Genomic DNA, 26093 nt, shown 5'->3' on the forward strand with positions numbered 1-26093 from the left:
ATCATAATAAACTGGTGTACTTTGCTTTTATCAGCTCAGGTTCACGCCTACAGTGGTGTTTGGTCACAGTCTTGTTTATTTTAATAATACTTGCTACTGTAATTTTGTGATTTAATTAAATATTAAATAAACTGATATAATGGGAGTGCCAAAAAGGAATGCTATTTCTGTGAAAACTTGATTGCCACAGAGATTTGTAAAAATAAGCCATATTAAAAAACAATATAAATGGCTACCACCTCAATGAACCATGAACACATTATGATGAGTGAAAGAAGGCAGATACAAAAGACCACAAATTGTGATTCCACTTGTATGAGATATCCACAGTAGGTAAATATACAGAGACGAAATGTACATTTGTGGTTGCCAGGGTATAGGGTAGCAGGAATTGAGAGTGAATGGTAATAGGTACAAGATTTATTTTTGGGGTGATGGCTGGATTCTGGAATTAGTGGTGTTGGTTTTACAACATCTGAATTATATACTTTTTTTTAATATACTTTAGGAGGCTAAATTTTTAAAAAATTAGCAAACTGCTGCTCTGCAGGTATGGAATAGTTTGCTTTTATAAAAGATTAGAAAACTTTAGTAAAAAAAAAAAACAAAAAACTAGAGGGATTTTTACCCTCAGGTTTTTTCACAAGTGCCTTTTAAGGTACAAATGCATTTAAGACATGGAAGGAAGAAATCTGGCCATGGTGTAACCAAGAAAGGCAACACAGAACTGAAATCATCAGGGGACATGCAACAATTAGTGACTGATTTCCCCTTTATTTATGTGACTGAAATTGAAATATGTTTGAAACATGATGTATCAACTTTTTGACTCCCTGCTTTTACTGACTTCTGATTGCTTCAATTATGAGCTCTTATAATGTTCCAACTTCTTAGGGTACCCCTGTGTATCTTGAAAATAATTCATCTCTTTGGCTCTAGAGGGAAATTCCATGTTTATGAGGTTCTCTTATGGATGTCATATTAGTCCCTTATGCTTGCAGAGGAGGCCGGAACCTAATTTTCAATCTACTAAATCACCATAGAAATCACAACCTGTTTTTCCCCAAACTGTCTTATGGCTTCCTGGATATACATGTAAACAAAGTAGCAACATAAAATCTTAACTCTACCCATCAGTAAACACTTGTAGACTTTATAACTTTTCAAAATATTTTGAGCACATTTCACATCTTGTGGTTTAACATCTTATAGATTAAGGCCATAATTGCTTATTTTATAATTCTTTTTTTATTTGATGAAATATCTTCCATAGAAGTGGACTCGTATTTATCTACCAAAACCAGTTGTATTTATTGAAATAGCAATTTCAGTTCTCTAAGTGTTAGTGAGTGTTAGTCACTCAATTGTGTCTGACTCTCTGCAACTCCATGGACTGTAGCCTGCCAGGCTCCTCTGTCCCTGGAATTCTCCAGGCAAAATTACTGGGATGGGTAGCCATTCCCTCCTCCAGAGGACCTTCCCAGCTCAGGGCTGAACTCCGATCTCTTGCATTGAAGGCAGATTATTTACAGTCTGAGCCCTAGGGAAGCTGAACCTATATCAAAACAATGACATTCACAGCTCATGAAGAAGCCAGCAAAAGAACCACCCCCTAAATCCCCAAACCCACACTCGGCAAGGTTAGATCTGCTTTAAAGGAAAAGAGAGCCTTTTTAGTCAGATATGAGTTGACCAGACAACCTTGCATGTGTGTGTTAGTCACTCAGGCATATCTGACTCTTTGCGACCCCATGGACTGTAGCCTGCCAGACTCCTCTGTCCATGGGACTTTCCAAGCAAGAATACTGGAGTGGGTTGCTATTTCTTTCTCCAAAGATCTTTCTGACCTAGGGATCAAACCCAGGTCTCCTGCATTGCAGGCAGATTCTTTACTGTCTGAGCCACCAGGGAAGCCCCAAGCACCCTTTCCCATCATTATTAACTTATCATGAACAGGGGGACCCCAACGCACAGGCATCACTGCTATCACAACAGAATGATTTGTTCAGATTGATGTTTGACAACTGAGTTGATCAGTCAATTCAAGACTATATTGATGGCTCTGAAGCCTGGTGACACATTACAATCACCTGAGGAAGGAAAAGAAAACACTGGTGCCAAGGGCCAGCCTCAGAAATTCTGACTCAGTAGAACTAGGATAGATCCAGGATATCACGGATTTTTAAAGCTCAGGTGAATCTCATGTGCAGCCAGGGTTGAGAACCACCAATCTACATAATACTTAATCATTTTATGCTTTTTCAAAATAAATGTTACTGAAACAAATGGTTGTTAGAGGCTCGTTTTATCATATCTGAAGACAAAATTAAATGTGATCATTTTTTCCTCCTCTTTTTTTTTTTTTGTTTGGTAATTTCTCTATACAGGGTCCACTCAGTATATGAGAAGCTTTCCTAATGGTTGAGTGAATTTCCCCTGATTTTTCCCCTCTGTGAGATTCACTGAGCTTACAGTGTCAAAAGAGCCAAAGCAACCAAACTGATATCATGACAGTCAACCAACCAGTCGGCAGCTTTACTTATGTCATGTTTTGGTAACTGTAATGTCATAAAGGTCTATTTCTTGAGGACAGCAAGTAGGGGTTTTCCTCTCCAACAATGTGTTTCCTCTGTAATGACTTACAGATATGTTCTCGTTTTTATGTGTTTCTTTAAGTTGATCGAGTTGTTCATCCTAATGCTCAGATTTGCCTCTGGATACTTTGCATTTAATTGTACCAAATTGATTTTGAAAATATAGGACTTTATGTAAGAAAGAAGCAGCTTAAACCTGGCCTTGTGTGACTTAGACAAAATATGACTAATGTTAGTTTTTTCCTTCTCATTGCAATTTACTGTCTTTGAGAAAATGTGGTGAAGTGGTTGATGTAGGACCTGTAAAAGACCGATCTGGCTCACTACTTAGAATCGACTTTAGATTTAATGACATTTGTTCTTTTATTTAATTATTTATTTAATTTTTTAAAAATTGAAGTATAGTTGATTTACTGTGTTGTGTTGCTGAACCAGCAAAGTGATTCTGTTTGATATATATATATATATATATATATATACACACACACATGCACACATATGTATAAAAATACACATTCTTTTTTAAATTCCTTTCCCTTATAGGTTATTATAAAATATTGAGTATAGTTCCCTGTGCTATACTGTAGGTCCTTTTTGGTTATTTATTTTCTGTATTGTAGTATGTATCTATTAATACTCATAGAAACTCTGACCCACAGTTACCAATTAGCTTTCCCAAATTGTGCTTCAACTGTTCATTTTTGTGTTAAAAATAGCATTGTCATGGATGTTGACCAGTAGTTTTTTGAACTAGGTTTTCAGATTTCTGAGAGTTTCAAGGAGCCTCAGGGGCCATTCCAGGGCATGGGGACAGACAGTAGAGTGTGTCCAAGAGTCCAGTGTTCATTTAGAGTTCCTTTCAATGGTCTGTTCTGCAACCTGACCAGGTGGGCTATTCTTGGTTTCACATTGTGGGTGTGCAAGGAAGATTTTATTTGAACAAAGGATTTTTTTGGCAAAAACAAGTTTGTAAATCCCTAGGCCACATGTTTCTAAGTTTCTGCTTTTCTTTCCCTGCCAAATTTGGTTTATGTAGTTCTGGTAGCTCCTAATTGTTCTCTAGATGCTTCTGTGCAGGCATGCATGATGCTCAGTTGCTCAATCATGTTAGGCTCTTTGAGACCCCATAGACTGTAGCCCGCCAGACTCCTTTGCCCATGGAATTTTCCAGACAAGAATACTGGAGTGGATTGCCATTTCCTCCTCTAAGGAACCTTTCCGACCCAGAGATCGAACCTAGGTCTCCTGCAGCTCCTGCGTTGGCAAGCGGATTCTTTACCACTGAGCCAGCCACCTGGGAAGCCCCGTGTGACTGTGCATCTGTGTTGAAAAAGCACGGGGAAGACTTGGGTCGTATTAACTTTATATCCTTCATGCTTGTGGGTATAGAGAGCCAAATGAACAGTTAGATATTCTGGGCGAGAAATATATAATAGATTGGAAGTTATCAGCATAGAAACTCAATTTAAGTCACGTTGTGTGTGAGTGTGTCTGTGTGTGTGAAGTAATTACTCACTGGGAGTATTTATAAAGAGGCGATAAAGATTAAGTCCTGAGAAGTAGCTGTGCTAGGTCAGGTCCCTCTTCTGTCCTCGAATTAATCCAGTACACATTGGTCAGTGCTGTTTCCTTTTTATATTTTAAATTGCTATTTCCCCACATAAGTTGTGCATAACTGTCAAAAGAGTCGGAGCATGAATGTATATGTGGGTGGGTGGGGTGTAGGGTAACCTGGGGGAGCCGGAGCACTGGGTGTGGAAACCACCCAAGGAAGTTCTCCCACTTTTCAAAACCCTACACCCTATACAGAAACTGCAGGGCTCCTGCTGTATGTGTATTGAGGTGCAGAATGAGAAGGTAAACTCGAGCAGTTAACCAGTGGCTTTGGCAGTGTAGATGACCATTGTGGTATTTTCGGCATAAAATGATTTAAGTATTGTAGTTTCTTGACTTTTAAACTGCAGACATTTCCCCATGTCTTCATTCTCTATTTTGCAATTGGACCTAGTGACTGTTAGGTTCTGAGTGTGATCCCAGTGAGCCCAGGGGTAAGGTTCATTCCACATGGATCTGAAACTTAATTTTGTTTCATCGACACAACCCTGCCCTCCATACTGGCCAGCTGTTTGTCACTTTTAGTTACAAGGCTCACCAGGCAACAGTGTATTAACTTCATTAAGAAATACTCACAAACCTTAGAAAAAGTTAAAGGACCTGGGTAAAGAATAAATGTTTATAAACAAGATACTGTCAAAAATATTTTGCTCAATAGGTAGGGTGTTCCAATGATAAAGGGACTGGTCACTGGATCAAAAATTAAGCCCCACACATTTCCCACTTCTTTTAACAAAAATTTTATCGAAATATAGTTGATTTACAATGCTATATTCATTTCAGGTTTATTCAGTTATACATATGTATATATTCTTTTTTATATTATCTTCTAATATGGGTTATTCCTTTTTTACTTCTTTAGGTTGACTTCTTTGATTATCTTCCACATTCACATAAAATATCAGATCAGATCAGTCGCTCAGTCGTGTCCGACTCTTTGCGACCCCATGAATCGCAGCACGCCAGGCCTCCCTGTCCATCACCAACTCCCGAAATTCACTGAGACTCACATCCATCGAGTCAGTGATGCCATCCAGCCATCTCATCCTCTGTCGTCCCCTTCTCTTCTTGCCCTCAATCCCTCCCATCATCAGAGTCTTTTCCAATGAGTCAACTCTTCGCATGAGGTGGCCAAAGTACTGGAGTTTCAGCTTTAACATCCTTCCTTCCAAAGAAATCCCAGGGCTGATCTCCCCATATATTTAATTTTATTAGAGATGGAGGTCTAACTAGAATTTCAAATTCTAGAATTTCAAATTGAGTCATCTTACGCCACCAGATTGGCATCTCAGAAGTGTCCTGATATATTCTGCTCTCTTTATAAATTCTTGCACGATAAGATACCTGTGCTGTGCTGTGCTTAGTTGCTCAGTCGTGTCTGACTCTTTGCGACCCCATGGACTGTAGCCTGCCAGGCTCCTCTGTCCATGGGGATTCTTGAGGCAAGAATACGGGAGTGGGTTGCCATGCCCCCCTCCAGGGGATCTTCCCAACCCGGGGATTGAACCCAGGTCTCCTGCATTGTAGGCTTTACCATCTGGGCCACCTGGGAAGCCCCATAGTATACCTAATTGGTTCCAAATACAGCTTACATTAAGGAAAAGTTTCAGTTTAGTTTTTTTTTTTTAATAGTTTTAATACTCTTAAAATTCTCTTTTGGGGAATTCTCTGGCTGGCCTGTCGTTAGGACTTGGGTTTGATCCCTGATTGTGGAACCAAGATCCTGCAAAATGCACAGTTTGGCAAAAAAAAAAAAAGCCCCTAATAAAGAATATTGTGGTTATTGTTGTGGTTTAGTTGCTAAGTAGCCCACTAGGCTCCTCTATCCATGTGATTTCCCAGGCAAGATTACTAGAATGAGTTGCCATTTCCTTCTCCAGAGGATCTTCCTGACCCAGGGATCGAACCCACCTTTCTTATATCTCCTGCATTGGCAGGTGGGTTCTTTACTACTGAGCCACCAGGGAAGCCCGGTATTGTGATTAAGGGATGTTAACTCAGTGAGTTTACCTCTTTACCAGGCTGAGTACACAGCACGTGCTAGACACAGCCCCCAGTGCTGAGGACCCACAGAGAACAGGCAGGGTTCTTTCTCGGAGGCTTACATTGTCCTCAGGGAGACGAGTGTGTGGACAAAGAATCATAGCAATGATGAGTCCCAGAAGTGATCGCCATCCATGGGAGTTCAGAGACAGAGGCACTTAACTCTGCCTAGAGTGGTCAAACAATTGTAGAAATTCATGAGGTGAGCAGCCGGAGGAAGGGCAGTTCTAGGCAACAGGAACAGTAGGTACAAAGGCAATGAGGTGGAAAGGACAGTAAATTGAAAGAACTGCCTGGTTCTTCAGGGTGCTTTGGAGTGGCTGGCATGCAGGGTGTGTTATATGTGACTACGTAGGTGCCGGAAGAGCAGGCGGGAGCTAGGTCATTTAGGGACACTGAGGTAGAAGGAATTTCAGTTTTGCTTTGGCTCCTACGAATAATCCTTGAAAGCTTTTAAACACGGGAGTTGGGTAGGACTAGGGGTTTGCTGATAAAATCAGCTTGTGTTTAACAGATGACAATCGGGCTTCTAGAAAGTCCAAGAGGGTGACAAATCAGCGAGTGTGTTGATGTGATATGGATGGGAAGTAAGATTAATGCCTCAGGGTAAGACTTCTGCTTTGTTTATATTTATATTTTTGGTGCTTGGTGCCCTCTAGGACATGTGGTAGAGAAGTTTGGTAGGCAATATAATATTCTATGCAAATAATGCAAAATTTGGGCATCATTGGCTACTAGGTTCAGTTAATTACATCCCATGATGGGATGTAATTTCCTGGGCAGTATGTGAAGAGTCGGAGAAGGCAATGGCATCCTACTCCAGTACTCTTGGCTGGAAAATCCCACGGACAGAGGAGTCTGGTGGGCTGCAGTCCATGGGGTCACTGAGTCGGACACGACTGAAGTGACTTAGCACAGCAGCAGCATGTGAAGAGTGAAGTGTGAAATGGATCAAAAACTTATGCTTTCAAGAGTCTCTATAGTGTGTTCACATTCTCCCTTGGTCACTGTACCTTTCTTTATGTTTTCTGATTGTCTAGTTATGTGCTGATCTTTTCCCTAGAAAAAGTGTGAGGGCAAGAGCTAAGTCATGTCATGGCTATCACACAACTTCAGATGTCTGAAGTACCACTCAGATGTCTGAGTCATTGCATCTCACGGTGAATAGAGCCCTCTGGAGCTGTGTTTCAGCTGTCCCTGCCTAACTGGTTTCACCAGCTGTCATGGTACCTGCCCTTTGGTAAGTGTTCAGTACATGTGTTGAAAAAACGAATAAACGCTTCCTTGGTGGCTCAGCGGTAAAGAATCCGCCTGCGATGCAGGAGACGCAGGAGACTTGGGTTTGCTCCCGAGGCTGGGAAGATCCCCTGGAGGAGGAAATGGCGACCCACTCCAGTGTTCTTGCCTGGAGAATCCCATGGACAGAGGAGCCTGGTGGGCTACAGTCCATTGGGTCGCAAAGAGTAGGACAGGGTTGAGCACAAAATGAATGAATTAAATCTAATGAGTGGTCAGAGGAGGAAGGATCTAGCCAGAGAATTGGGAAGTACAGGTTTGAGGGGAGGAAACTCAACAAGAGAGACTCCTGTCATGGAAATTCAGGGGAGAAAGAGTTCAACAATGAGAGAGAAGTCAACAGGGTCAGATGATACAGAGAGGGTCAGTTAATCAAGGATGGCACAGCTATCACTGACAATTGGGAGTCATTGGTGATAATGTCAAAAATAGCTTGTATGGTGTGTATGGAGGCAGGTGGCAAATTCCATTGCATGGAGATGGGAATGAAAAAAGGGGTGAGGAGACAGTCAGCCTAGACAGGTTCTTAAGAGGCTGGGAACATGAAGAAAGAAAATGATTGGAGGTAGCTAAAAAGGGTGGGAAGGCAGAAGGGGAGTTTTCACCCCTTCTCTTTCTGTCATTTCCCTTCTTTCTTTTCTCTCATTCTTCCTGTCCAGTGGCCCCAGTTCTCTCTAAAATAGTAACTGACACCAATAGTTTTGGACAATTTTTATTATCTAAGCTTTGTTAAAATTACATATATTAACTCGCTAATTTCTTGCAACAACACTTTAAAGATGGAATTACTATCCTAATTTTACAAATGAGACAAAGCATAGAAGGGTTAAGCAAGTTGTCTGTCTTAAGCTACTAAGGGCCAGAGCCAGGATGCAAGGCTCTTCCCCACTGCACTCTCCTGCTGGACATGGCAGGTGCGTTGAGTACTTAAGATTTTCAACCCAAGTGCTTATGGAATTGGTGTAACATATTGTTGTTGAGTCACTCCAAGCACTTAGCCTGTGTTGGAAATCTTAATTGTGTCACACCATTAATCTGCAAGGTTGAGAGAGTGCCTCTAGCAAAACATGCCTTACCAGTTATAGGAGTGGAAATGTTTGGATGTTTGGACTGATGTGGAGTGGGAGATTGGTGGCTTGGAAGGGTTGGGGATGCCAGAAAGAGAGCAATGGATATGATGGATCATGAGCTTTAGCCTCTAAGGAGAAGGAATCTAGAGCAGGATTGGCTGATGACATGGGAGAAAACGGAGAATCAAGGGGCCCGAGGGTTCAAGGAGGTTGAAAGCTAGGTGCAATAGGATTGGAGGAACTAGAGTCTTGGGGAGCATAGAAAGCTGGGCTTAGAGAGGGATATTTCATTCCCACAACAACCCCACATTTCAGAAGTGAGGATTAAAAAAAAAAGAAGGATAGGCACAGGTGATGATAAGTTGATGTTGTGGCTTTGGGAGGAGATGACTCAAGTGGATTGGAGGTAAACCTCATGAGGTCAAGGTCGAGGCTGACATCACTAGAGATATTGGGTAGATGTTTTTTTTTCTTCTGTGGATTCTGATTTACTGAATAAAAAAGCCATTAATTCTAAAAACATTTCAAGGATTAGTTCACTGAATAATACAAGCAATCAAGTTAGCCTTTTACTAAATCCTCCTGCTTAAGTGATAGGGCTTTACAAGTTTTTCTTGTTTTGATTTTGAACAACTGTAGGGTAGAAACTAGATGAGCAAAAGAAATTAGATGTGAGAGCTGTTGTAGGTAGTCAATAATAGAATATTTATACAAAATAATTCAATGCAAGGACCAAAGGTAATAATAACAATGAACATAATGCCTCGCTATGTGTTTATAATAAACAGACTTGGGGAAAGCACTTTCATGCATGTTTGTCACAGAAAATACTCAATTAAAAAAAAATAACAATTATAATTAGGATGCCAATAAAAGCAAACAGGAGAGGGAGACCCTGCTTCTCCTGGGAGGGTGGTGCTGAGAAGCTCTGAAGACTGGTCTAGAGTTTAGAAAGCTACAACTCAAGTGTGTTATGGTTTTAGGGAAAGGCACATAAGGGTCGCTGATACCTGACATGCAATAAAAATCACTTCAATGGTCTCAGTAGAACATTGGCAGAGAACTGTTGAATTACTTCTATTTTGCACTGTAATTTTTTGAATTTCATGATACTATTACATTGTTTTATTTATTTACTTTTAAGTTAATTTTTATTGGAGTATGGTTGCTTTACAATATAGTGTCAATTTCTGCTGTGCAGCAAAGTGAATCAGCTACACGTATACATATATCCACTCTTTTTTGGATTTCCTTCCCCTTTAGGTCACCACAGAGCACTGAGTAGAGTTCCTGAGCAATATAGTAGGTTCTCTGCGTTGTAATTTTTGAAAAAAGAATGTGAAGTGTTAATTGACAAAACAACACATTTCACAAGGAATTTTGGGTGCTTAGCCAAATTGCTGTTATCACCTTGGAAAGAAAGGAGGGCATGCTGTTATGAAATCACCTCCTCCTCTTCCTTCTCCTTCCTTTTTCTTTTCTTCTGGTCGTGTGCTGTGTGGTGCTCTCTCTGGGCACAGAGAGGCAGTTGAGATCATCAGGCTTCGAGCTTTGTTGTGATTTATGGGGGTGGGGATCGTGGGAGAGGGGCCGGAAACTTCACTGACTCAGCGTGGTGTCCTTTGCTTCTATAGTTAGCCGTGTGGTGGGAACCAGCTGTATATGTTCCCTTTGTACAGCTGTGCATACCACTGTCTCCTTTTTCCTTCTGCCCATTTAGGATTTCGGGAAATCAAAATTACATCTGATGTAAGCTTAGAAATCCCCACATGTGAAGATATGAAGCTACTACATGGGGAAAAAAAATATGTAAGCTTGGTCTGATACAAGGTGGCACGTGTCGATAATGTATCAGGTAGGATATTTTGGGTGTGAGGAACAGAAACTCTAACTTTCCTAGTCAGGGAGAGAATTCCTTTGTGTAGTAGAAGCAGAGTGTAGTCAGGAGCAGAGTGTCTGGCTCTGCGTTTGTTTCTCTGTGATTCTTTTAGCTTTGTTCTTGCCCTGTATTGGTTTGATTTCAGCCTGACTCTCATGATCCCGAGATGGAATATAGCTTCAAGGTTCATATTGAGATAGAAAACATCGAGGGGAAGGGAAGAAGCCATGTCTTCTTATCTCCTCAGGAGTGTGGAAACCTTTCTCAGAATCTCCCAAAAGACTTTTCCTCAAGTCACTGCCCTATCCTTAAGTCAGTCCGTGACTGACAGGGGGAACAGGATTGTTGTAGTTCCTGGTTAGCCATTTAGGAAGGACTGGATTTTGGGAATCATGTCCATGATAGAAAGAACTCTTGAGGCCATTCTTAAGATTCCAGACTCATCAAGGGGAAAACACCTCAAATGGAAGTCAAATCCCAACTTCAGCATTTGCTGGCAGTGTGACCTTGAATAAATTACCAAATTCTGTGAGCCTCTTTTTCTCTTATAGGATCATTGTCAGACCACATTTTATATAAACTTTAAGGAGCTATACAAATGATAATTATTTATTTAATAATAATAATGGCATTGATAATGATTAACAAGAGTAACAACTTTTATTTACTGACATTTGCATGTTACAGGCTTAAACACATGCTCTTTATTATTCATTAAACACATACCAAGCAACTCGAGGCATCCTACAAAACGTTTTATTTCTGATTTCAGTTAAGCAGAAATTGCAACAGTACAGCTCAAGGTAGGGACGGTGAACAGCTGTGGGCTCAGTTTCAGTCAGGGCTTCCATTGCTTTGGCCTTTGTGACTGAGTAACGGCAGCTGGCTGTGGGGCCCCAGACAATTGTTCGGTTACCTGTCGCTCGTCATCTTTGGCTCACTAGTTCAGGGCTCACCGCTCTGGAGATTTGCACAACATGGGTGTATGTGTGCTTTTAGAACACGTGACGCTTTTCTTTCCGCTGTTGCTTTCTTTCCCCAAGTATAAGCTTTTTGCATATTTATGCATTTGAAATAGTAGAGGGGTTTACAAAGGTTTCTCAGGTCCTTGTATCTATTGTGTCATCTGAGCCTTATGAAGAGGTCAAGACTGAATTTGTATTGTATGGAGGCTTCATGGTCAAAAGATCTAGCAGGTAATGAAGTCAGTGAGTGTGGGGCATCATTTGTTCGAATGCTGCATATTGCCTTGCTCTGAACAATGTTGTGGAGTGAACGTTTCCTGGAGGAGTATTTTGGTTTATATCCTTACGATAGTTTCTTTGAAGGAGAATAGCTGGGTGATGGAGTTTGAAATTGTTATGAGTTACTTGATTGACTCGTGGAAGGCTTTTGAGTGATGAAAATGCCATACTTGTATGTAGCGTTATTTGAGGATTATGTGTTTTTTCATTCTGCTATTTCATAATAAGTGCCTAAGACCATAAAAGATTTCCAGAAAATCTGAACTGTTTTCTCTGATACAATATAACATACTTTTTCCCTAGGCCCCTTTTGCACTTATCATAAAAATAGTGCTTGCATGGCTCCACTTGTACTGGATGTTGAGGAAATTCAGCCCACATCCATTCCTCCCCATTAGTTGTAAAGTTCAGAAGAGAAACTGAGCTTATGCATCTTGATTCATCCTGTCCATAGTGTGAGTTCCTGCTCGTGAGGCTTCTTGTTTATTTTGGTCTGTTGTTTTTGCTTGTTTGGGGCCACACTGCGTGGCATGTGGGATCTTAGTTCCCCCAACCAGGGACTGAATTCGTGTCTCCTGCAGTGGAAGCGTGGAATCTTAACCACTGGACTGCCAGGGAATTCCCTCCTGAGACTTCTTGATCTGCATGCACATGGGCTCCCTAAAGGCCTATTTTTCAGGCACATCTGCTTTTTATTCATGGTTCTGGCCCTCATGCTGGGACCTCTGCTATACTCTTAAGACATTCTGTGAATAAACTGATGGGAAAAATTAAGTGAGAGATACTGTTTCTTTTTTTTTGCTGGTGCAATATGAACATGAAATAGTTGTTATTGGTTTTGAGGAGCAAGTAGAAAGACTCATTCCTATGACCCCGTGTAATTCTTTCAACAATTCCTAAAATACTTCTCCCCAAGTCTTCCCATTGTCTACAAGATACAGAGCTACGTAGCAACAGAAAGTCAGAGGAAGGAACTGCCACTATATTTAAACAGATTCTTAAAAATCATAGTTGGGAGTGGAGTGTATATGATACAAATTGTGTTCTCTGTCTGTGTATTTCCCCCGGTAATTTTAAACACTAATATGCCATATGTGATAACAGGAAAAAGCAAAGAGTGGGACCACTTGGAGGAACCGATTAACAGACTGACCACACAGTGTGACCAGGATGGTGGAGAGGGGAGGCAGAGAGGTTCTACATTGTTTGGAATAGCCCTGTGAAGTGGATAGAATATGGAGACCTGGTTACCCAGCAAGTCAATAGGAGAGCCCAGATTTCAACCCAAACCTTTCTATATCCAAATTGCACAATTTGTGTTTGCTTCTCTTGGCTTCTTTTTTCCAGATTATCATTTTCAAAATTACCTCTAAAATCATTCAGACTTTGCAGAAGGGAATAAAGGGCCTACTACTTCCCCACCCCACCTCCGCTTCTCGCTTGGCACAGGCCTACACAGCTAACTGTTTGGTGGGTATGCTCCCTGGCCACCTTCTCTGCATGGACAGATTACCTAAAGGAGCCAGGCATGCCTGTCTCCAGTGAGAACTGCCGAGAGGGCAGAGGTGGGGCTCAGGAATGCATTGTCCTCTCCAGGACCTACCTGGGTGAGGCTAGTTAGGTGCTGGGCTCTGGGAACCAGGATCCTCCCAGGTTTAGCTGCAGTTGAGTGTCCCGGGAGCCAGTGCTTTTGGGGAAGGAGAGCCATCTGTGCTGCCCTGACTTCCTGCCTTGCTCTGTCCTGCCTTGCCCGAGTAGAGAGCAGAGCCCCTGCCAGTGAGAGGTGGGGAGGACGTTTGCTCATCTCTGTTTCCCAGTGCCCGTATGTACCAGTGGTACTGCTGCACGACAGAAATGAAGATGCGCTAGCCCTAGTCACATCATCGAGTGGCTTTGGGCAAGTCCCATGAAGATCAGAAGATTCTAGTCTCGGTTTCTAAGGTACACTGTTTTGGCTTCTTGTTTTAATGTTTCTGAAATAAGATGTGATTAGCAGTAGATGAATATATTTAATATCCGGGGAGTTTCTTAATTTTTCCTTCATCTTGAAAAGTTGTTTTTAAGTCTGTGGGGCAACTTATAATTTCTGTTATTGTGGGAACATGGGAATCAATCCCTTGAGGAGTGGTTTAGAGAACGAGTGATGCCTGATAACCCACTTTGTGAATGGTAGCTCATTCTCAGTTATGTCTGACTCTTTAAACTGTAGCCTGCCAGGCTCCTTGTCTATGGGATTTTTCAGGCAAGAATACTGGAGTGAGTTGCCATTTTCTCCTCCGGGGCATCTTCCTGACCCAAGGATCAAAACTGTCTACTATATCTCCTGCACGATAGGCGGATTTTTTTTTTTTTTTTTTTACCACTGAGCCATTGGGGAAACCCATGAATGGTAGAGTTATATGTAAATATGAAAGACCAGAAAAACTACCCAATTGCCCTTGCAGGGCTATTTCTTAGAGATGCCCAGACAGGAACTTCTTGATTAAAGAAGTAGTGAGTCTCCTGTTCAATAAAGTTGGTGTTCTGGGTTATGAGAACGTACATTTTTAATCTCCCCATTCTTCCAATAGAATTCAATAAGCTATTTTCATTTTGAATTTTTAAAAAATGACTCTTAAACATTTGAATCTTTCTTGAATTAGACCTTGGCAAGAGCTGTTTGCATGTCGTGGATTTAGTAGATTCCTGGCCATTATTGGAAATATCGGATTGGCCACAAAACTGTTGTAACTTAATCAGAATGTTAATCCAAAAAAGTGCTATGTTTCAAATGGGTAATTACAGTGCCACTTAGTTCTTATGATATGCCAGGTAATGAGAGGGGATTATAAACAATTACTCACACTGTTGACCTAAGACAAATAAACTGCCAGATAGTTCTCTCACCAAGATGGGTTTATTCAGGATCAGTAGAGAATTGCAGTTTGGGGTCTGCACCCATGGTGAGCCACGTGTAAGTCTCTACACAGCCAGGGGAGAGGAAAATGAAGTTGGGAGGGCTAGAGTAAACACTGAGTCCATGGCTTTTAGTTGGCTGAGCTGTTGCTGGGAAAGAAGAGAAGTGTTTCTTCTTCCAGCTGGACTATGTTATCATCACAGGGCTTAAATGCTCCCCTTTCTCATCTCCTGATTCTTTAATTGAGGCTTCTGTTTATCAATTTTTGTGAGACCCTGTTTCTCTCCAGGTGGATTTCAGTTTGGAAAGCCTTCAAATGTTGAAGACCAAGATAAAATTTCCCTTTCCAGCTCAATTCAACCTATTTACCCCAATAACTAGTGTGAACGAGTTTATAATCTTGAAAGAAACAAAGTAGACATTTATTTTCCTGGGAAAAATAAGCAGCTAAGCAAATAACCAGTGGAAGCAAGATCACAGAGGGAATATTTTTATTCCTACTAGAATTTGTATTAGTTATTAATATTTAGAATGTCCATTCACAAGCCAGTGTTCTGTCATGGCACTGAAACCAGTGTCTGCGGAATCAGAGGTCTTTGGGGGCTCAAGTATATGAAGCAGCTGAGTGGTGACATAATATGGTATAAAATTGAGGAGAATGTGTAAAGGTTCCCTCTCTCACCATCCATTAGATACTTGAGTTCTGTTCTCAGTGTTAGGGATACATCAGTGAACAAACCCTAAAAAATCCCTGCTCTGGAGTTTACATTCTAATTTGTTGCTGCCTTGAAAAACAGATAACTAAACCAGTTAGAATTATCTCTAGAGTAAGTGAATCAGACACATTGATGTGTTTCTATGAATAAATTGCATAGATTTTGGTGTTGTTAGCTTTTAGGCCTTTTTCACATAGCTGATATTTCTGGATAAATGAATAAATAAATAAATGGAAAAATAAATGAGATTATTGGAATTGTTGGAATGGAGATTGAGATAGCTTCTTATTAGCATTCTGCTTGGTCTGTTGTCTTAATTTTTCTAATAACTGCAGTATAAAATATTGTTGGCTGTACAAGGCAGCTCCTGGTTTATTTGACTTTACTTTTAATTGAGAATAAAGCACTGTGGGAGATCCCATCTCTCATATTGACTGTGATGACTTTCCAAGGTTAACTCATAATGGCTAAGTGCAGTTTATGGCTGCCCTCGTCAGTGGATCCCAAGGCTGGGACCAGAGAACCATGAGCTGAGCGTGGAACTCCCCAGGAAGCCGTTCCAAGGGAGTGAGGCTCTTGCAGGGCTTTCTGCAGAGTGACCAACTAGAATAACAAACCTGGGAGCTTGGACCTGGGAGCCCATGTGCCTTTTCTTTGAGCTTCTTGTGGTAATATGGGGACAAGAAGCATTTGCAATTGCACTTGTCTTCAGTTTTCACAAACGGAACTTCTGCTGGGCCTGCAAAAGCGAGGCAAAATTGGTAGTCTTAGAGACAGAGAATGCAGGCTGCTGGCAGAGATTTGAGCCCTCTGACTCTGTTCTCTTCAGGCTGTAGTGCCCAGGACAAGTATCCTTTTAGCAAATTAACAGGTGTGAGGGATGTGAATGTTTGTGGCCTGGATTTCTGTTTCCAGAGCCTCTTGGCAGGTGTACCCACCCAGGAGCTCCTGTCTTCTCTTCTATGTTGAGGGTGCTGCATGGAGCTGGGATGCAAGCCAGGCAGAGAGCTATCACTAGAATCCGACCAGACTGGCACCGTGATCTTGGACTTGCAGACCCCATTTATTGGGAGAATAAATGTTTACTGTTGGTGCTTTGTTGTGATAGCACAAGCAGACTAAGTCCAGTGAGCACTGTTAGGGGTGCAGTGTTTGTACACCTCCTTGCCTCCCCTCATCCCTGCAATTCACTCACTGAAGCCCTAACCTCCAGTGTGATAGTATTAGAAGGTAAGGCCTTTGGGAGGTACTTGGTTTAGGTGAGATCATGAGGGTGAGCCCATGATTGGACTTTGGATTAGTGTCCTTGTAAGAAGAGGGGCTTCCCTGGTAGCGGAGCTGATAAAGAATCCGCCTGTAATGCAGGAGACCCTGGATCGATTCCTCGCTGGAGAAGGGATAGGCTACCCACTCCAGTATTCTTGGGCTTCCCTTGTGGCTCAGCTAGTAAATAATTCACCTGCAGTGCGGGAGAACTGGGTTCGATCCCTGGGTTGGGAAGATCCCCTGGAGAAGGGAACGGCTGCCCACTCCAATATTCTGGCCTGGAGAACTCCATGGACTGTATAGTCTATGGGGTCGCAAAGAGTTGGACATGACTGAGCGACTTTCACTTCACTTCAAGAAGTAGAGACAGAGGAATATCTCTCTGTCCATACACACACCAAGGAGAGGCCATGTGAGCACATAGCAAGAAGGTGGCTGACTGCGAGCCAGGCAGAGAGCCCTCACTAGAACCTGAGCAGGCTGGCACCCTGATCTTGGACTTGCAGACTCCAGAACTGTGGGAGAATAAATGCTCACTGTTGGTGTTTTGTCGTGATAGCCCAAGTGGACTAAGTACCTCTTCTTGAGGTCTTACCTGACCCATCAGCAGGGCTATAATACTCTTCCTTTCCTCTTTGACCTCAGTAATCCCAGACTCTCTTGGACTTCTCATTCCTTTCTCAATTTCCTTGCAGCCTCCTCTTCTCCTAATCTTCTCTTAAACCTCAGGGTTCCTTGAAGTCCTACTCTTTCTCTCCTTTTCTATCCACCCTCAAGACACCTTATTCCTGAGTTTATAGTCTGAGCATCACCATAGGCCTTCACCCACTAGCTTGTCAGAAATGCAAGCTTCAGGCTTCTCCCAGACCTGCAGAATGGACTCTGACATTAACAGGTGATGCCCACAGAAGTCTGAAAGCCCTGCTTTCAAAGATTTCAGTGACCAGCTCTGTGCTCTGATTTTTCCAAGTGCACATTTGAGCTGGATACCATATCTTTCTCCTGACCTCTAGACCAGTTTATCCAACAGAACCTCTCGACTGTCCATTTCCGTGTTCCATAGGGGTATTTAACTTTACCAGTCTAGAGTCTGGCTCCTCTTTCCCCAGTTATGCTTTTCCTTCTTTGTGTCCTTGTTCTCAATCGTGTCTGACTCTTTGCGGCCCCATGACTGTAGCCTTCCAGGCTCCTCTGTCCATGGAATTTCCCAGGCAAGAATACTGGAGTGGGTTGCCATGTCCTACTCCAGGGGATCTTCCCGACCCAGGGATCAAACCCATGTCTCTTGCATCTCCTGCACTGGTAGGTGGATTCTTTACCACTGCGCTACCTGGGAAGCCCCTTTCTCCTCTGGGCAACTGACAAAAAAATAGGGTCTGTTCTGAAAATTTTACTTTAGAACTCCCATTTTATCCCATACTCCTGGTTAAATGGTTTCTGTGGAGTTGATCAGGCGGTGGGCAGTGGTCTGGCTGACCCATAGTCCAGCCAACCTTTCCTCTGAGTGACCAGTGCCTTTCTCAGTCTCTTGTGAGATATTTTGAATCTTGCCCAGGGTGTCATGTTCTGTCAGTAATGTTGCTAATCTTCCTCCAGTAAGTTTGAAAACAGATAAGTACTTAACAAATATTTTAAATTAAGTATCAATCATTATCTTTGTTATTAATGATTAATATATTACCAGGGACAAGTAGTTAATAAATATTTCTTAATAGTGAGGAAATTTTGCTGACTGATGTGGAAGATTTACAGTGTATTTGTGAAAGACCAGAATGAATCCCAAAGAAGGATCATCAGGAATGTACTGTGACCTGATACGTCTCATGATTGAATCATTCAATGTCTTTTGGGAAGAGAGAAATCAGAGGCAACCTAATAACTGTCCAATACACAGGACTGGTGAAACCCATTATGGTACTTTAATACAGTCAAATACTTTGCAATCATGTCTGCATGCTCAGACAGAGTACCTTTATTAACACTCATGGTATCAAATGAAGTGAAAAGAGCAAATTACAGATAGGATGATCCTTTATTTTGGTAAAAAATATGTAAAATTTACCATTTCAGCCATTTTTAAGAGTCTTGTTCTGTGGCTGATTCATGTTGATCTATGGCAGAAACCAACTCAGTATTGTAAAGCAACTATCTTCCAATTAAATATATTAAAAAAGAGTATAGTTCTAAAGACTGAAATATATATATATATATATAACTGAATCACTTTGCTGTACATGTGAAAGTAACACAACTTTGTAAATCATCTATATTTCAGTAAACAAGAGTACAGTTCTCTGATGTTAAAGTACATCCACATTACTGTGCAGCTATCATCACCATCTGTCTCCAGAACATTTTTTATCACCTCAAACTGAAACCCCATGCCCATTAAACAATAACTCCCCGTTCTCCCTCCTCCAGCTCCTGGCAACTGCCATTCTCGTTTTGTCTATGAATTGGACCATTCTAGATACCTCACATAAATTCAATCATACCTTGTTTGCCGCTTTGTGACAGGCTTATTTCACTTCATATAATGTCTTCAAGGTTCATCGGTGATGTACCATGAGTCAGAGGTTTCTTTTTAAGGCTAAAGAGTATTCTGGTATTTGTTTATCCATTCATCTGGATATTTGGGTTGCTGCTGTCTTTTGGCTGGGGCTTCCCTGGGTGGCTCAGACAGTAAAGAATCTGCCTGCACTGTGGGAGACCCTGGTTTAGGCCCTGGGTTGGGAAGATCCTCAGGAGAAGGGAATGGTTACCCATCCGGTATTGCCTGGAGATGTCCATGGTCAGAGGAGCCTGTTGTCCATGGGGTCTCTAAGAGTTGGACACGAGTGAGTGACTGACACTTCCACATTATTTATCCCTAGGCTACTGTGAATGATGTGAACAAGGATGTACAAATATCTGTTCAAGTTCCTGCTTTCGTTTCTTTTAGGTGTGTGCTCAGGAGTGGAACTGTCGGATCATATGATAATTCTACTTTTGACTCTTTGAGGAACCGCCACACTGGTTCTCATAGCTGCTGCACTGTTTTACATTCCCACCGGCAATACATAAGGGTTTCAGTTTCTCCACATCCTTATGAACCCTTGCTAACTTTTTTGGTTTTGTTTTTAATAATAACCATGGTAATGGGTATGAATTCTCAGGTTTGCTTTAAAAAAAGATGTATTCCATGGACAAAGCAGTCTGGAGGGCTACAGTCCACGGAATGGCAAAGAGTTGGACACAACTGAGCGACTGAGCACAGCACAGCTGCCCATTTACGTACATATATAATATTAAAAAAATTCAAAGAATTTATTCCACATAAAAACAGTGCTTATTAGTTGGCAGGATGTAAATATTTTTTATTATTGTCTTTTTTCTCTATTCTCTCCTTTTCCCCAATTTAGCGTGTATAACGCACATAATTTAAAATGTTTGAAACTCAGAATCAAGCTGTTTTAATTCAGAGGTTGACAGTAGCTCCTGTTTACCCTGGACTGTGCGGACTTCACGTGAGTCCTCATGCTTGTTGACTTTGGACTCGGTGCTGCCCCTGTCACGTTGCCACTTTGCAAGGGTTGAGGCCATCTGTAGATGTTCCAGCGCTGGAGGCCCAGCTGCCACACGTTCTTCTGTTCAGTGAAGCAGAAACAGGGCTTCTTGGCAGCAGATTAGACTACAGAGCCTGCTGTCACTGGGGCTTCCCTGGTAACTCAGCTAGTAAAGAATCTGCCTGCAATGCCAGAGACCCTGGTTTGATTCCTGGGTCGGCAAGATCCCCTGGTGAAGGGATAGGTTACTCACTCCAGTATTCATGGGCTTCCCTGATGGCTCAGATGGTGAAGAATCTGCCTGCAGTGCGGGAGACCAGGGTCTCCCTGGGTTGGGAAAATACCATGGAGGAGGGCACGGCAACCCATTCCAGTATTCTTGCCTGAAAAATCCCCATGGACAGACAAGCCTGGCGGGCTACAGTCCATGTGGGCGCAAGAGTTGGACTCGACTGAGTGACTAAGCACAGCAGAGCACGGTTATCACTAGGCCTCGGCAGGTGGCTTTCTGGTGCCCAAGTGCGTCTTCCTGCCCCATTTGGATTTTTAGCACGAAGAAATCTCCTTTTTCGGTGTGTTTACTCACCAGGGTTATGACTGGTCATCTTGGTTGATTGCAAATGAAAGGGAGGGCTTCTTTATTTCCTCGTCTGTGAAATTATGTATTTTGTAATTTTCCAAAGAGTTTTAAGGCTCATAGCAAGTGCCTTCGTCAGCTTAAAAGGCCGTAAAGATTGCATAGGAATCAATTCAGAAAGAGTTGAAAGAAATCCTTACATGGAGATAATTACGTTTATGAAAATAAGGCCTGTTCAGTTTACAATAATATATGTGAGAGAGAGTATGTTTTGTTTTTAGAGATAGAGTGATGAGCCAGGGAATAGGTGATAAGGAAAGGCACTAGTTAAGGGCATCTTTACAAGTGATTGACTGGTTTACTCAGTTATCAGTGACCTTTTAAGGGAGCTTTTTCTGGTCTGAGGAACCTTTTTTTTTTTTTGGTTTGTTTTCTCTTGACATGATAATTCTGGCTGCCTTGTTTGAAGAATTTGAAGCAGAGTCAGAGAGACAGTTGCAATGGTCTTAACTTGGGCTGTTAGGACTTGTGCTGGTTTTGTGTGGCTACGAGAAAGAGTGGTAAGATCTGATGACTAAATTTGGGCCTTGTAGAGCTGGAAGGAGGTGAAGCTGAGGACAGATTGTATATCCCAGAGGCCCAAGAGTGATTTCACTTCTTAATCATTACATCTGGATAAGACATCTCTGTTCATCTCAACATTTCTTGTGCTTTGTTTTCTCCCAAACTTCTCAAAAGATAAGCAGACCCCTTGCCCCTTTCTAGCCTATAGACATGTGACTTGCCTTCCTCCAGAGCCTTTTCTGAGGGCTGCCATTCCTGTCCATCACTGAAGCACCAGCTCAGTGTGGCTTTAGTAGTCTAAATCATATGGGGACAATTGCAGACTCCCCTGCGAGCCCCTTCCTCCCAATCTCTTCTCCATCTGGCCAATGACTGCACACCCCCGCCTCTCCTGACCCACCTGGCCCCATGGCATTTTTCAGGTCACTGCCCATGACCCACCTATTTGCATCTCTTTCTTTATGCACATCTAGAAATCCACATACTCAAGGCGCTTACCGGGTACTCAAGGGCTCCCTTCTCTACCCTCCTGGACGTGAAATCACCTCATATTTCATCTACTTCATCCCTCTGTGCTTCCACTCAGAGAAGACACAGAGCCAGGAAGAGAGGTTCTTTACAAGTTAGTGTGATTTTACAGGGACCTTTTTATAATTCTAAGTGGAATTAGGGTACAGCTATGGATTAGCACTACATTAATTGTTGTGAGTTTTCTTCTTTGCCAAAGCACATTTTGACCACCTTTTCAAATAAAACAAGGCTATGTGTATGTAATGAGGCTAGTCAAAGACCTACCACTTTAGGAAGATATTGCTAATGTCAAGGGGATTTCTCAGCGGTTCGGTGGTAAAGAATCCATCTGCAATGCAAGAGACAATGTTCTGATACCTGGGTTGGGAAGATCCCTTGGAGGAGAAAATGGCAACCTACTCTAGTATTCTTGCCTGAAAAATTCCATGGACAGATGAGCCTGGCGGGCTACAGTCCATGGGGCCTCAAAGAGTAGGATATAACTGAGGCACATGTGGAGAAGGAAATGGCAGCCCACTCCAGTATTCTTGCCTGGAGAATCCCAGGGATGGAGGAGCCTGGTGGGCTGCTGTCCACAGGGTCGCACAGAGTCAGACACGACTGAAGCAACTTAGCAGCAGCAGCAGAGGCACATGAGCACATTTAATGTCAAGGGAAAATAATATAAAAAAAAAAAAAGGTAGAAGCCAGTTATGTGAGAAACACATCATTTGATGGATTATCATTTAATAAGATTTGTTATAGGGAGCGCTGCGTTATCTTCCTTAATGCCTACTGTTTTGAATGACATGGGCTGCTTTGAGAATGTTCACCGGAGAGAAATAAATTAAGTATGTGTCTATTTGACAAGTTTCTTCTTACCAAATAGGAACTCCTTCCCTGACCTCAGCTTGTGGTTTTGATCTTGGTTAGAGCACACGTTTCCTACAAGCTTTGCTCCTCCATTGCTCCTCATCTTTTTAATCGTTGATGAAGAGATAAGAGAAAGCTGAGTGCCAACACTGTCCAGCTTCTTCGGACAGATGGAAGCCTAGTTGATACAAAGGTGGGGAATTCTTGGTCCTCTGCCAAATCAGTATTTATAAGCATTGTGTTGGCCTAGATCTGTAGCAGCCAACGTGATGTGGCAGGTGGAAACTTAAATACATGCTCCTTGAAGAAGTGGTATTAACTGTATCGAGGCTCGGCAGATGTACGGCCAAGATGATTGATGTTTCTTTGCTTCTGTTTTCCCAAGGGCTCCAGGCACTTGACACATGTTTGATAACCGTCCAGTGCACGGCTCTGAAATGCAAACTCCTGGGCAAGCAGCTGAATTCTGCTCGGGAGCGTTGCCCACCAGCTGGTGAATGCCGCGGTGGCCTTTTGTTTGCAGCTGGACCGGAATACTTGGGGGGGCACCAATCCTGCCTGAATTCCAGCATCAAATGGTGGTTGTGCAGGCCATATATTCCCTACACTGTCCTCACTGAAGCAATGCTTTCAAACAGTTAAGGATCTGGGCCGTGTGAATAGCCAGCCTAGATAACTGAAATGAGAAGCAGCACAGTAAGGATCACCTTGACTTCACTCATTTTTTAATCTCAATAAATATTTACTGGGGACCTGTTATATATTAGCATGTTCTAGGTGCTGGAAATCCAGCAGTGGATAAGATAGGCAAGATTTACCCCTGCTCGTAGAGCTTATGGCTTTGTAGTGAAGACAATAAAAAAATTAGTGAATGCAACAGCTTCCAAGAGTGATAAATGTACTATGAAGAAGATGAAAGAGCCTGATTTAATAGAGTTACTAGAGGTGGGGGGACAAGGGAGGTCATGCATTGTTACGGTGGGGAAGGGCTCTCTTAGAAAGAGACATTTGACCTGAGATCTGAATGGCAAGAAGAGACCACCTTTTAAAGACCATGGGGGTGGAAAGGGATTCCAGGCAAGAAAGAGCAGTTGCAAAGGCCCAGAGGCAAACATGAGTTTAGCATGTTCAGAGAAAGAAGACGTGGGAAGCTGCTTTAGCAAGACTGAGGGGAAGAGTGGCAAGAGGTGACAAGTGAAGATTTAAAGGGGATCCTTCAAGGCCTTGTGTGTTGTAAGGAGGGTCGGTGGTATTCTCAGGCCAATGGAGAAAACCGCTGGAGAGTTTAAGAAGTGGCAGCGGGGGTGGGGGGTGGTGGGAGGGGGCCGGGGGTGGGACGGGGGTTGGTCTGATAAAGGGTGCTGCCTTCCATTCAGTTATACATGTATGCTGCTGCTACTGCTAAGTCTCTTCAGTCGTGTCCAACTCTGTGTGACCCCATAGTCAGCAGCCCACCAGGCTCTCCCGTCCCTGGAATTCTCCAGGCAAGAACACTGGAGTGGGTTGCCATTTCCTTCTCCAATGCATGAAAGTGAAAAGTGAAAGTGAAGTTGCTCAGTCCTGTCCAACCCTCAGCGACCCCATGGACTGCAGCCTTCTAGGCTCCTCCATCCATGGGATTTTCCAGGCAAGAGTACTGGAGTGGGGTGCCATTGCTATACAGGTACAGTCCCATCTAAAAAGCCCTCCAAGGGACTTGCCTGGCGGTCCAGGGAGTAGGACTCCGAACTTCCATTGTAGGGGACATGGGTTTGATCCCTGGTTGGGGAACTAAGATTTCTCACATGCTATGTAGCATGGCAAAATAATAATTAAATAAAAAATGAAAAGCCTTCCAAAATGTGTCACGGTGCTTCCTGTAAGACTGGTCTTGAGAATGTTAGTTTTACAACATAGTTTTTCCTGTGAGGGATGGAAGAGATCCTGCAGTGGTTAAAAGTCACTCTGTCTGAATTTCAGCCTCAAATTGAATTTGTGGAGACTCTGGAGCCTGCACTCCAGGCAGGATTTAAACACCTGTGTGACCTTTGGTAAGTCATGTATTAATTTCTGTGTGCCTCTGTTTCCCCATCTTTACAATGGGCTAGTAGTTTTTGCACTCCCTTTGGTCATCATAGAGAAGATTAAATGAATGACTCCCAGGCATGCAATAAACACTATGTAAGCGTCACTATTATTACTGTTAGGAAAACTTGTATGGCTTTAGTCTAGTTGGTTTATCATTACCTTGTGGACATTACAGATCACGTATCTGGCTATTGTTTAGTCGATTAGTTGCGTCCGACACTTTGTGACCCCATGGACTGCAGAATGCCAGGCTTCCTTGTCCTTCACCATCTCCTGGAGCTTGCTCAAACTCATGTCCATTGAGTTGGTGATGCCATCCGACCATCTCATCCTCTGTTGTCCCCTTCTCCTCCTGCCTTCAATCTTTCCCAGCGTCACGGTCTTTTCTAATGAGTCAGCTGTTTGCGTCAGGTAGCCTAAGTATTGGAGCTTCAGCTTCAGGCTAGTTTTCCTTTATTGTCTATGTCTAGAAATTTTAAGGCCAACTTTTGTGACCTCCCTATAGGAAGTGGATTGATTTTATCTGTGTTAATATTCTCCCTCATTTTATTTTGTACCTTTGTCTTAGTCTTTCCTTTTTATATCTTATCCTTTAAAAATAAAATGTTCAGATGTTTTATAGATATTTTACGTATTATATATTTGATAAAAACGTGGTAGATGGTACACAGTTTTGCAACTTAATTTGTTCACGTAACTATTATATCTGGAACAACTTCCCTTGTCAGTAATTATACTTCAGCCAATGGTATATAAATTAGAGATCATAGCTAATGTAATTAATCTCAGTCAGTCGAACTAGAAATGTTACTGTATTTTTATTGGGTATAACAGTAATACTTGTTTCCTGTTAAATTTTCAAATAGTACAGAAGTAGGTAAAATGAAAATTGTACTTTTAGTTTTATCTTACGTAGGCTGTGTGCCTTTATAAATTTAGGATTTTGGGGGAATAATTACATAGTTCACATACATACGTAAAATATAATTCTGACCTCCATAGGAAAAAGTTACTTTACATCTGATTAGAAAGTGTCTTCTTTCAGAGAAACATTCTCTTAATGAAATCATTTTTTTTTTAAATCTCTTTCTGATGTTTATCCCGGTCTAATCCTTAAATCAGTAGCTGCACGCAGGATAGCAATAGCATATAATAGGATGTGTGCTAGATGAGGAGTCAGGAAATCCGGAGAAAATGTTTATCAACATGGCACATGGCCAAACAGGGCAATTCTGAACAGACACAGAGTGTGTACTTTAATTAAAGTGCAGACTGGAGGTAGAGGCGCACAGGCCTCCTCTCGCTCAGTTCCCCTCCCTCCCCAGCTCACAAAGTGTCA

General features: G+C 42.2%; 1 protein-coding gene across 4 annotated transcripts in view; it reads left to right on the forward strand.

Moving 5' to 3' along the window:
• SLC16A12 (solute carrier family 16 member 12) overlaps window positions 1-26093 on the forward strand; it is a 99849-nt gene that overhangs the window by 4591 nt on the left and 69165 nt on the right. For 2 of the 4 annotated variants that reach the window (XM_027528479.1, XM_027528480.1), the window contains exon 2: window positions 24647-24717. The exons of the other annotated variants lie outside the window; for them this stretch is intronic. The gene's annotated coding sequence lies outside the window, so the exon portion shown is untranslated. The remainder of the gene's footprint in view (window positions 1-24646; window positions 24718-26093) is intronic. 4 annotated transcript variants of the gene reach the window in all.

Source organism: Bos indicus x Bos taurus, chromosome 26 (genome assembly GCF_003369695.1).
Source record: "Bos indicus x Bos taurus breed Angus x Brahman F1 hybrid chromosome 26, Bos_hybrid_MaternalHap_v2.0, whole genome shotgun sequence".
Taxonomy (NCBI): Eukaryota; Metazoa; Chordata; class Mammalia; order Artiodactyla; family Bovidae; genus Bos; species Bos indicus x Bos taurus.